The sequence below is a fragment of the Berghia stephanieae genome, chromosome 7 (genome assembly GCF_034508935.2).
Source record: "Berghia stephanieae isolate SIO BIC M18660-M18661 chromosome 7, UCSD_Bste_1.3, whole genome shotgun sequence".
In the NCBI taxonomy this organism is placed as follows: Eukaryota; Metazoa; Mollusca; class Gastropoda; order Nudibranchia; family Aeolidiidae; genus Berghia; species Berghia stephanieae.
Window position 1 is genome coordinate 40,874,179 of NC_088366.1, and position 12,500 is coordinate 40,886,678.

General features: G+C 36.7%; 1 protein-coding gene across 1 annotated transcript in view; it reads left to right on the forward strand.

Annotated features, from left to right (window-relative positions):
- LOC144977236 (15-hydroxyprostaglandin dehydrogenase [NAD(+)]-like) overlaps window positions 1–12,500 on the forward strand; it is a 61,023-nt gene that overhangs the window by 394 nt on the left and 48,129 nt on the right. The window lies entirely within an intron of this gene.

The window sequence follows — 12,500 nt, forward strand, 5'->3', positions numbered from 1 at the left end:
TGACGACATTTTTTTTTTTTTTTTTTTTTTTTGTTTTTTTTTTTTTTTTGGGGGGGGGGGGGGGTTTCACCAGTTGTCCATTCTGCAAGACTTGGTAGTTTAGTCAAATTAAAACGGCTATACTAAACACTAATTTAAAAAAGGGGGATGAGGAAGTGGGGGTGATAAATACAATAGTTCGTTCATTTTATAGAAATCTGATTAAATTATCCTTCACCAGCCCATTTCTTTTATTGAAGGAATGCGGTTGGGTCACCTAATTGTTGGTCGTTTCTAGTTGACGATTAAAGTGATTCGTTCTCAACCAATTCTCTCTAAGCGTAGCCACCTTTAGTTCATAACTTCATACTTCCTTGAAATTTTGTTCACAATACACGGCGACGTTAATGGCGACGTAATAAAAAAACAAAATGATAAGTGAGTTGCTGCTATCAGTGCTCACTGTAACAATTATTGGTTTTAACCAATTAACTGCCGTACTCTGGAGATCTCATATTTTAAAATGTGCCAGGAAAGTCGTCCTTGAAATATCGGTCTATTTAAATGACCCTCACCGTGACAAACCTGGGAGTTCGCGATGTTTCTATACCGAAAGGCATAATGCCTTTTTGCGATCACTGTCACCAGGTCCATCATTGATGATACACGCCATGGCTTTAGATTATTTACAAAACTAGAGTTCTTACCGCTGATCAACCGACACTACCACGAGCTTACCCCCCCCCCCCCCCCCCCTTCCACCCCCACTCCTCGCTCCTTTCGATAAAAGTAAACTTCCCTTATATGTCGTACAAATAAACGTTTTCATTCCAATTTGGACAGACATATATATTTTACTTTACCTATACAACATTCGTCAATCGAACTCTTTTTTAAAGTAGTATTTTGGACTTCTTGGCTTTTTTTTTGAGGATTTGTCATATATCCACTTAACGTGCTCAATGCGCTTTACAAGGGATCTCTGGCCAACAGCAATAATTAACATGCAGGACGTGACATGACGCCTGTTAGGCCGTGTTATAATTTTTTTTGGACAGAGACAACGCGGTTTACTGCCAGTGAGAGAATTTGAGTAAAGAGCCTTTTTCAAGGATCAACTATGTGCCGAGCGAGGCTCGTACGTACCCAGGACCTTCCAATCCGGAAGTGAGTGTCACACCACAAGACCACATAGCCGCATGTCTTAGCCCTAAGAATTTTCGAGGGTCAATTCAATTCATTTCAAGTAAGGAGGGGGGGGGGGGGGGAATCTGGCGAAAATTAATTTGGAGAAATGTTTTATCACTGTGCTACGGATTATTACATGGACTTTAACACGTCTAGTGAGAGCAAACATAGCACTCGTCCTAATCAAACAAATTGACAGAGGCATACTTTGGAGTTGCCAATTGGAGTTTTTTATTCCAAATTCCAAGAACTTGTCGTGTTTTAATGCAATGGGCTTGGCATGGGATGATTGGCTTTGCACTTTGGTTTTTTTCATTTATCTCGTGTCACCAAATTTAACTTTCACGACAAGGCAAATTAGTGCATTAGCTGAATTATACTAATTATTACCCTTAACCAAACAAGGCAATGTACATTATTTATTGAATTTGTACATTGCGGAGAGATATGAAAATAAAGATCAATTTATATTTTTATGTATATTTATCTAAGCAGGAATAAGTGATGGCTGGAAAAAGTTTGGATTTTTTCAGATCATTTGACATTTTTCTGCAGCTTGATTTTTTTTAAATAGATAATTTGGCAACCCTGACATATTTGTGTGTTACTCGTGTTGACGGGTACTTGGCCTATAAACCGACATTCGTTATCTAAAGGGTAACGTGTAAAGTATTATAATATAATAATATACTATATTATTTGAAATGATATCTCTGAACAATTCTAACCAATCACTATGTAGAACATTTGTTGCTGACATGACTCAATTTTTTCTAGACATATCTAGATCGCAATCTAGCCGTCCTAATGTAACATTCATTTGTGCGCAGCGACTTTATTACCGAACCGAGATTGATCGTTGAACTATTTACGTTAGCTTTGCACATTGGCGGTACCCATAGCCAATTTAGGTGTAAGTAAATAGCTTCTCTCACCATTTTCTCTCTAACAAATTACGCGCCATGTTTGTGTTTTCGTTACCATTGTTTTGGTAGGCAGAGTAGATCTAGGTGATATAAAGTGTATCTATTTATTATGACGGTATACAAAAGAAGACACACGGCACGACTTAAATAAATTAGGTCCAGTGGATTGAGCCTATGATTAGACACTTCGATGGTCTGACCTTAGTAAAAATATTTTGAGCACAAATCCATCTATCCAAGGAACAGTAGTTGGGTATCAGGGTCTTTTAGAAAGGCCGAGAAGCATTTTAACACAGAGCACTGTGTCCTATCCAAAGGGAAGCAAGCAATAGTTATCATAACAAGTTCTATGCTACATATACGGGGATTAACTCATCTTGAACAACCTTAGCCTCTGAAAGATTTCTTTATTTTTACTGCTTTAAACATGCTTAAATATAGTATTGATTGGCATTCACATTACATGGCGAATTTTTCAAAGATGCGTCCTGCCATTGAGCGTATCTCTGCTTCATTTATTTCACCATAAGGAAACACATCTTCCTGCTCATCTGTTTGGTTTGGTCGAGCACACTTACAATAAAATTCGTCACTCCATATTACTGGTATATATTCATAACTGACCTGAGTCGAACGAGTTAAAGTCAGTAAAGCATATTACCCAAGTACTCAACGCGAGAGGGCCAATATTTGACGATCGTTCTCACCTATTTGGGCAATTTTTTTGATCATGCTAAACTCTTACGAGACAGAACCACTCGACTATGGATTGGAAAAGGGAGATGGGAGTGGGGATTGGATAAAGCCGGTAAAATGATGAAAACGAATTCACAAATCAAACAATTAACATTCACTCAATTGCCAATCTTTCAATACATCTGCTTTTCACTGAAAATATATTTTTCTTTCATTTTGGCCAGGATAAGTTAACTTTAAAAATCAATGACCCAAAAAGTTGCAAAAAGCATTCACGAACATTGTAGGGTCAATAGCCAAGTTCATAACGTTTTGACAAGTTAAAGCCGTCTTAATCCATTGATATTTAAATAAACGTTATCTGGCCAAAAAGAAAAAAAATAGTTTTGTGAGAGTTAGGCATTAATCCCATGCAATCAAATATGATAAGGATTCAATAGAGGCTTTGAACTGTATCGTCACATCTGGGACGTAATGTTAACCTTTACTTATAATAAATCGACAGTAAGCCGAGGATATGGATTACGTTTGAAAACGCTTTCATTGTTTCATGCGATTATTTCATTATACCAGGATAGGCGCAAACATTAAAATATAAAACTTAATTGAGATTTTTAAACCGGATGTCGAGAATTGAACTGAATTTTTCCTTTGTATCCTCACATCCAATTTTTGAATCGTTTCATGTCCTATACAAAAAAAAATAACTCTGAAAAGAGAATAGCCTGAAAGTTTACAAATGTGAAAAATATTTTTTTTTCGTTTCCCAATTAAAACCACATGACTGGAGTTAAGAAAAAGATATATCTAACATTAATCTGCCCAGTTGTGAAAATGAAACAACTCTTATTGGGAACGACCGGCATTTATTTCCATGTAAATGAACGCGTCGATTGGGAATGATTTAAGACAAGTTTTATGCTATACAAATGAAAAATGATAATAGCAGTAATAATAATAATAATAATAATAATAATAATAATAAATAATAATAATAATAATAATAATAATAATAATAATAATAATAATAATAATAAGGTGTAGTAGCAGTAATAATAATAATAATAATAATAATAATAATAATAATAATAATAATAATAATAATAACAGTAATAGTAGGAGTAGTCGTCGTCGTCGTCGTCGTCGTCGTGTAGTAGTAGTAGTAGTAGTAGTAGTAGTAGTAGTAGTAGTAGTAGTAGTAGTAGTAGTAGTAGTAGTAGTAGTAGTAGCACGCTCTCTGGTAGTAGTAGTAGTAGTAGTAGTATAGTAGTAGTAGTAGTAGTAGTAGTAGTAGTAGTAGTAGTAGTAGTAGTAGTAGTAGTAGTAGCACGCTCTCTGGTAGTAGTAGTAGTAGTAGTAGTAGTAGTAGTAGTAGTAGTAGTAGTAGTAGTAGTAGTAGTAGTAGTAGTAGTAGTAGCACGCTCTCTGGTAGTAGTAGTAGTAGTAGTAGTAGTAGAAGTAGTAGTAGTAGTAGTAGTAGTAGTAGTAGTAGTAGTAGTAGTAGTAGTAATAATATTAATAGGCAGCCAGCGTATCGTGTTAACGATTAATGCTGCTCTGTAGTATACATTAGGTCGACCGATAAGCTTCCAATGTTGGGCGCGAGACAATTATCTTCTGGGACACCGTTCCATTCCATTGCTGTTTTAGGGAAGAAACTCGATTGTCTGTGAGATGTTTTTGAAGCTGGAATATTCTATGTCAGTGGATGAGTTGTACGAGCACCAATATTTATTTTCCAGCAGATAATATTTTCCTAACTAGTCCTCCACTACATCTATTATACTGTTTGATCATCAACATAAACCCTCTACATCAAGTATGTTATTGTAAAACATTTAATTATTCTTTTTGGTTCTAGGTAGTTTGGGGCCCGTCGTCCAGATTTTCTTCTGTGTGTTTTTGTTATACCTCAATTTCATACGTAGCTGTCACGTGATTTGAACACAATAAGTCAAATTAAAAAATTATATAGGTAAACTGATTAGAATTTCACAATTGACATTTGATAAGTTGAATTGAAGTACGAAATGCAAGATGGTCAATAATTTCAAAATGAAAGATAGAATCGTGTTTTTTTTAGAATAAAAACACAATTCACTTTATTGATCCCAAAGAAAAAGGCCTTATACATCCCGTACGTCAGCCGCATTGCATTGCTACAAATTGAACAATAAAAGCTATTTGTGGCTTGAAGTGGAGCCATGGGTATAAACGCATTTCCTTTCTTTGTGACGTCTTACAATTATTTTTTTAATATCTTGTACGTAACTAAACTAAAAGAAAAATAGCCCATAACATGTTGTCTTTTGATTAAAGTTAAAGGTGTAGATAAAACTAGCACCATTCGAACACAATGCAGTGCAGTGCAACCTCTAGATTACGACACCCTCGTTGAGCGACATTGACCCCCCCCCCCCCCCCCCCCCCCCCAAAAAAAAAAAAGATAAAAAATAAAAAATAAAATAAAAAATAGCGACATACATTTTAGTATAGCCTTTGTTTAACAACATCGTTATAGCAACAAACGGCAGTTAAAACCGATGCTTGATACTGATACCCGACCATCGTCTTTCTCTTAACCAATAAAAAACGCATAATATTCCCCTCTCAAGGAGATCGCTTTGTTACCGATCAATCAGAGCCCATGTTTACTACACAGTTGATAATCAGCATCAGTTCATATTGAACCATAGCAACAAAAGATTATCAGTGGATGGAACTATCAAGGGTCGATTAACCTTTACTGATAGCTACCTGTCTGAGGTCAGTGGAGGTTAACTGATATCAGGCAATGCCTTGTCCAATGGGGGTACCCGCTTTCCTACCAAATCGTCTCCCTGGTGCCCCGTGCTCTCTCTTGTATTATTCTCTTGTATGTCCACCGTTGTCATCAGTGACGGGCATGTTGTCAAAGCTTTATTCATCATTTCTGCCTGTCCCGATGTCCCAAATAGTCAATCAAGCATTTAAAATTAGTTAAGGCTTATGTAAGCCGAGCCGTTGGTTAAACACACGTGATCATTGGCTTTTTTTCACCAGTCATTTATACTGTTTGATTAATCATTGCTTTTATTCAATCGGCAAAGATAGATACAGCGAAACTGGGCATGAGAAAGGGCATGTTAAGTGAACACACTTTGAAAATGCTAATAATGACAAAGGAGACAAGAAGAACTCCAATTGTAACAATTATATATAAAATGTTACTGTAATTACTTATTGGCACCGTTTTGGTTAGAATTAATAAGGGTGCGTTTAGTTAGCTATGTCTATAGCTACATATGGGTAAAAGGTATAAATAAATAAAAATAATATTATTTTAAGGAAAATCTGTGTGGTTCCTTTTCATAATGCAAATAGAACGCAAAATATATGGATCGATAATGAATACAAATCCTACAATCCTATGTAAAACGTGGATTTCGTTGGCATTTGGTATTCAAGGACGCATTTACGCACGTTTTTCTTGTTTCCCAAACACCGGGCACTACGGCATATATCACTATGTAATCATTTTGCACGCCTGTGTAGGTTTTGTTGGATGACTGACTTTCAATGAAAAAGCGACAAGTCACAATATCAAGGCCATCATTTTATGGTTCCTTATAGGGTACATTGAAAGTCATGGGAAAACTTCTTGGAGAACTAAGCCGCCACAGAACGTCATATACCGCTCGCCGTATGTCGCTCGTCACGATTTGCTAATGAGCAAACTATTTGAGATCAGTAATCTGTCATTTATCAAATTTATAATATTCTATATACAGCTGGAAATGTGATAACATACGAGGGTTGTACACGAAGTAAGGTGAAAATAGTTATAGTGCCAACAATCTTGCTTTAATCGAAATAAAAATTTCACAAGAGTTACTTATGTTATCAAACTACTGTTCTGTGTAGTGACCATCGAGATTGTTGCATTTTTGCCATTGGTGCATCACAGAATAGATCCCCTCTTGAAGAGTTCTCCGAAAAGACTTTGTAACCATGTTCTCCATTCTCGGATCAAGTCTTTGTCCTCGTCAAACCTTGTGCCGGCTGTCTCTTGAGAGGAACACAGAGTTTATAGTCGGAAAGGGCCAGTCCAGGGCAATTGTTTAGATGAGGTAAAACCTCCCAACAGCACTTTTAAATCCACTCTTTGGCCATGTTTGCAGAATTGGTGGTGGAAAGCCGACAGGTAACATTGTTGTGCTGCAAAGAGATGCCTTTGCTCAATCGTCCGGTCTGTTTCTGTGGCACCGTTCTCTCAATTTGTATAGTATTTCAGGGAGGCCTTCCGAAAGCTCCTCAGTCTAGCACAATTGGTATTTTCATCGTGAATATCATCGCCAGGCGTTTATTTATTCAATTTGTCAATATAATGTAGCACTCCAGAACAAACCTTGATAGATTAGTGAAAGTTTAAAATTTCCTAATATGAACATTGTTTTTTGAAGTATTGAACGGTAGTGCAAAGCAGTCCTATGTATTTTTTCGATTAGGGTTATCTCGAGGTCGGAGGAGTTATTTTTTTTCTATTAGGGTTAGTTATAGGTCTTAGTAAAGGTACTAGGGTGTTTGTTATCTCTTTATTAGGGTCAGTTAAATGTACTAGTGTTTGTTTTTTTCTTAGGGTCAGTAAAGGGAATTTTTGGGTCGTTTCCCTTAGCAAGAGGAGCTTTCGGTATTTTACAATAGCGGCGGCAATGACAGTTTCCCTCGTAGGAAGGAAGTCTGCCATGCCAACAAGACACCTTCGGTGTCACAGAACACCATTGTAATCATCTTTCGTGCCGAGGCAACATTATGAACTTTTGGGCTTTTTTTGAAGGCCTTCCTGAACGCCGATCGTCTTTCAAGATTGAACGACCTTCTATGAAAAGGTTGCATCACTGATATAACATTCACATCACATTATTACCATGAAGTCAATGATTCAGAGGGAAATTCAGTTGGGTTGCTCTCTTATGGTAAAAAATCGAATAATAGTCTAAAATTCAATCTTTGAAAACTCTGCAATAGTAAACATGACGTATGGTGTGCTGGCAAAACAAAATTCGTAGAACTGTATTTTTTAAATGAGCGCATAGTGCATGGAAATTTTCTATACAATATCCTTTTCACAGATATTGAAAGTAGTCATTGCTCATTGAGTTTTGAGCATTTTAATCTTGTATTTGGTACAATCCTCGTATTAAAAAATCGCGAATGATATTATGTGTAGTGTATGGCGAGCGACTTTTCCTGTTTGACGCCTGTCCTGGCCTCAAAGCTAACAAGCCTTCCAGTTATAATTGTCGGCTTTTTATGTCATGGATGTTATTAACAGTATTATGTATTTGACACCAGAGCATTTATATTGAATCGTAGTGCTTTGATGCAGTGGAGCATAACCTTATGGTGAATTCTCTTTTTAGATCAACTCTGTGAAAATCTGGAGAGCATAGAATTTAAGTTGGTCGGTATGTATTTGATATGGAAATGGCACAGATCATAATTTTAATATTCAATAGACATCGGCCAGCCAAAATCTTGGGTCTTTCACACCATGAACAGAGTTCATGATTTTAGCACTAGCGAGTATAGATTGTAAGGCTTGTGTTTGGTCTCACCTGTGATTCCAAAAATTAATCTGTCAAAGCATTTCTCATAAACATGAAGCCCATCTGACCCGAAGGTCCGTTTGTTTTGATGGTGGAGGAAAAAAAAGAATCTTCAAGTACACAACAGCGTGGTACTCAAATCAAGAAAATAGTCAGCAAGATATTACATTATATTCTAATACATTCGTGCCAAGTTAAGTGACTGCACTGACGAATTTCAAAAAGATAATGATGCCTGAGACAAAGAATACAGCATTCCTGCGCAATCTCCTTTAGGTCTATATGAAATTCTTGTCGTTACACATTTAACTCTCGTACCCTGGAGGAAAGACGCGTATTAAAAAATTTGGCCAGAAAACTCGTCCAAATATCGATCGATTTAAATGACCCGCATATTGCCAAAAATTCTCAAACCTGGTACTTCTCGAAACCCCAGGTTTGAGAGTTTTTTCCAAGAAGAAGGTCATTTAAATCGATCGATAGTTGATGGATGAATTTTCTGACCAAATTTGTAAATACGAGAATTTCCACAGTAAGGCAGTTAACTGATTAAGTTTTAATGACTTGTATGGGATGAATGGAGCATTCAACAACATTGGAAACTATAAAACTTCTTAGTAGGAATGTGTGATGTAACCCAGTACAGCCCAGAGGTATTCAGATGGCCAGGGTTGTAAAACTTTGATGGATTGATCGGGTTTCCGTGTAATGGGTGGTCTATGAGTGTGTCTGTGTGTGTGTGTGTGTGTGTGTGTGTGTGCGTGTGTGTGTGTGCTTGGATAGTTTATGTTTGTGTGTGTTTGAGTAGGAGAGAGGGTGAAAGAGAGAGAGAGAGAGAGAGAGAGAGAGAGAGAGAGAGAGAGAGAGAGAGAGAGAGGAGACATGTTGTGTTACACATCCAGACAAGCAGAAAGTAAGAATAAAAGATAAAGAGAGGGGTGGGAGGGGTTTATGGTTCTGTCATTTCTGTGCTCGTGTTTTATCTTTGTCAATAGGTTAGGAGAAGTGAAGAGAGGAAGAGAGAGAGGGGGGAGTAGAGAGAGTGGAGAAAATGGAGAGAGAAAGGCGACAGAGATTATAACCAGAGGTTGAAAGAAAAGAGGGAGAGAGAGGGAGAGAGAGAGAGAGAGAGAGAGAGAGAGAGAGAGAGAGAGAGAGAGAGAGAGAGGGGGGGGGGGGACGGACAGAAGTGCGTGTATGGGCAGGAGTGAAATGGGTGAGTGTAAACGAAGTGTACGCATTGTCTGAGCAATCACCAATCGCTCATTAAAGAAAAAAATAGTATAAACCGTAGACAAGAAAAATAGGGTGATTGTCAATGCGTTAAAAGAAAAAAAGAGTTATGCACCCCGCCCCTCCCCACCACACACACACACACATACACACACACACACACACACACACACACACACACACACGTATTCCCGCCTCATTGCGTTTCCTCTTTGAATTGATTAAATACAACGCGAAATTGGAGGCCTCTCATGTAATTCTGAGTCAAGATTGTGGAAAACAAATTGCAACAAAATTGACTTTTTAAAATGCTTCTATATGATGACAAATTGAATAAATAAACGCCTGACAAAATATCAACGATGAAAATACAAATTGAAAGAATACTAGGGATGTAGGAGCATTCGGAATGTGTCCCCTTTACTTAACTTATGGAAAAACAAACACCCTAGCAGCTTTACTAAGACATGACTAACCCTAATAAAAAACATCCTCCGATCTCGAGCAAACCCTAATAGAAAATATGGTGACAAATTGAATAAATAATGGCCTGACAAAAGATCAACGGTGAAAATACAAATTGAAAAAATTCTGAGGATGTAGGAGCTTTCGGAATGTCTCCCCTTTACTTAACTTATGGAAAAACATTAGAACGTTTCGGGTTTCCCCTTTATCAACAAAACAGGATGAATGAAACACCACAGATGAATGAGATAATGTGGTAGTGGCGTAGATTTAAGATGAATAAACAAAACATTGGTTGGCAGGAAATAGTATGCTCCTTTGTAAAAACATTAGAACGTTTCGGGTTTCCCCTTTATCAACAAAACAGGATGAATGAAACACCACAGATGAATGAGATAATGTGGTAGTGGCGTAGATTTAAGATGAATAAACAAAACATTGGTTGGCAGGAAATAGTATGCTCCTTTGTAAGGAAGCACGAATTAAAATAGAATACTAGATATTTCTAAAAGGTGCGCAATTAATTAAGTGAAAAGAGGGGAGGCGGGGAGGAACTGTGTAATGCAGTTTAGAGAATGAAATATAAAAACGTGTAGACTGTTGTTGGAAAATAAATACAGTGGAATTGAAAATAAATACAAAAAATAATAAGTAAGGGATGTTGGTATAAGTATAAATCATTAGTGACAGCAGCAGGAAGTCATCTGTGGTGTTTCATTCACCGTTGTTCTTTTGTCAGGCGTTTATTTATTCAATTTGTCATCATATAGAAGCATTTTAAAAACTCTAGAACAAACCTTGATAGATTTGTGAAAGTTTAAAATTTCCTAATTTTACTATTGTTTTGATTTTCGGCCGCCATTTTGATTTGTGAGTATTGAAAAGTAGTGCAAAGCAGTCCGAGGGTTTTTTTTTTCTATTAGGGTCAGCTCGAGATGGAGGATTTAAAAAAAAAATTGGGGTTAGCCATAAGTCTTAGCAACGGTGCAAGGGTGTTTGTTTTTCCTATTACTATTAGGGTTAGTTAAAGGTACTAGGTTTTATTTTTTCTTGGGGTTAGTTGAGGGAATATTATTTGAGTTGTTTCCCTTTGTAGGAGCTTTCGGAAAGCCTCCCCAGGATCTCTGCTCACGTATGCTACTTCAGGTTTATTTTCGCAGTTGATTTTCTTACCACAATCTGTTTTCACACACGGACAACTTTATGTTGCTGTGTCACGGGTCAGAGGCTATAGTGGCTTACACAGAAAAATCAACAGAGGATGTACCAAGTTACACAGACAATGTTGTTTACCAATCTGCTCTCATTAAATGATGGTGGGTACAATATCGAATGAAAATAGTTCTTTCCCCGCGAAATTGCGGGCTTTTTACCAGTATAATATATATATATATATATATATATATATATATATATATATATATATATATATATATATATATAGACGAGCAGTGATAGGAAATCGCTGTGGCATACGCTGTACTGACTTTCTTGCGTCGAAGTTTTCAACTTTTCCCGAAGCAGTGAAACCCAACCCGTGGTTTGTTTGTTTTTTGGTCTGTGACAAGCTTTTATCATTTGCTCGACCGTCTGTTTTCAAAAACTCTTCAATTGATAAGTGGACAACATGGACACTGTTTGCAAAAGGAAATTAACACATTGAATTAATACACGTCAACACGCCCAGTTGTAAGTCATTCGTCAACACGAATGCGTTCCAATTTTCGCTTAAGAGGTTAAGGTATGAAATAGTCAAGATGTCGCAAACTTACCCACTGTTAACAGAACACTATTACTTACACCTTCCTATTCGCTTTGGGCCTTATCTACTCTATATCTACCTGTTCAATTTTCTGCATATTTCCTGCTTATCTTATTCTGTCCCCCTATCTTAACATGAGCAGAGGTACATTCTGCCCTCTCTTTTAGAGACAATAAGTAATCCCACCTTCCTGCTATTTTCTACCCTTCCCGTTAACCAAAATAATTGGAGCTCATGGGCCAACTAGGAAATGCCATTCCTCTATGATTGGCTATTCGAATAATTGTTTCACATGCCAAATTTAACAAAACTCATCTCTCTCAGAAAATACGGTCATACACAGTAAAACACCCAGAGAAGAACCAGCTCTCAAATTTCAACTTGTAAAAAGTTTTTTGACTATCTATCGGCTGAAGGTAATTTATAATTGGCTTAACCTGTCTAGGTGCAATGAGATATTACTGTGAATTGATTGCAATGTATTATTATTACTATTATATATTTTGTTTGTGTTTTATTCTATGGATATTCGTAAGTTGAAATACTTGTATAAAACTATAGTTATAAGTATATTTTACTAGATCTATAGTTAACATTTTAAAAAATGAAACATGCTATTATTTTCATTTATATGTATATATATATATCATATGTATATTATAT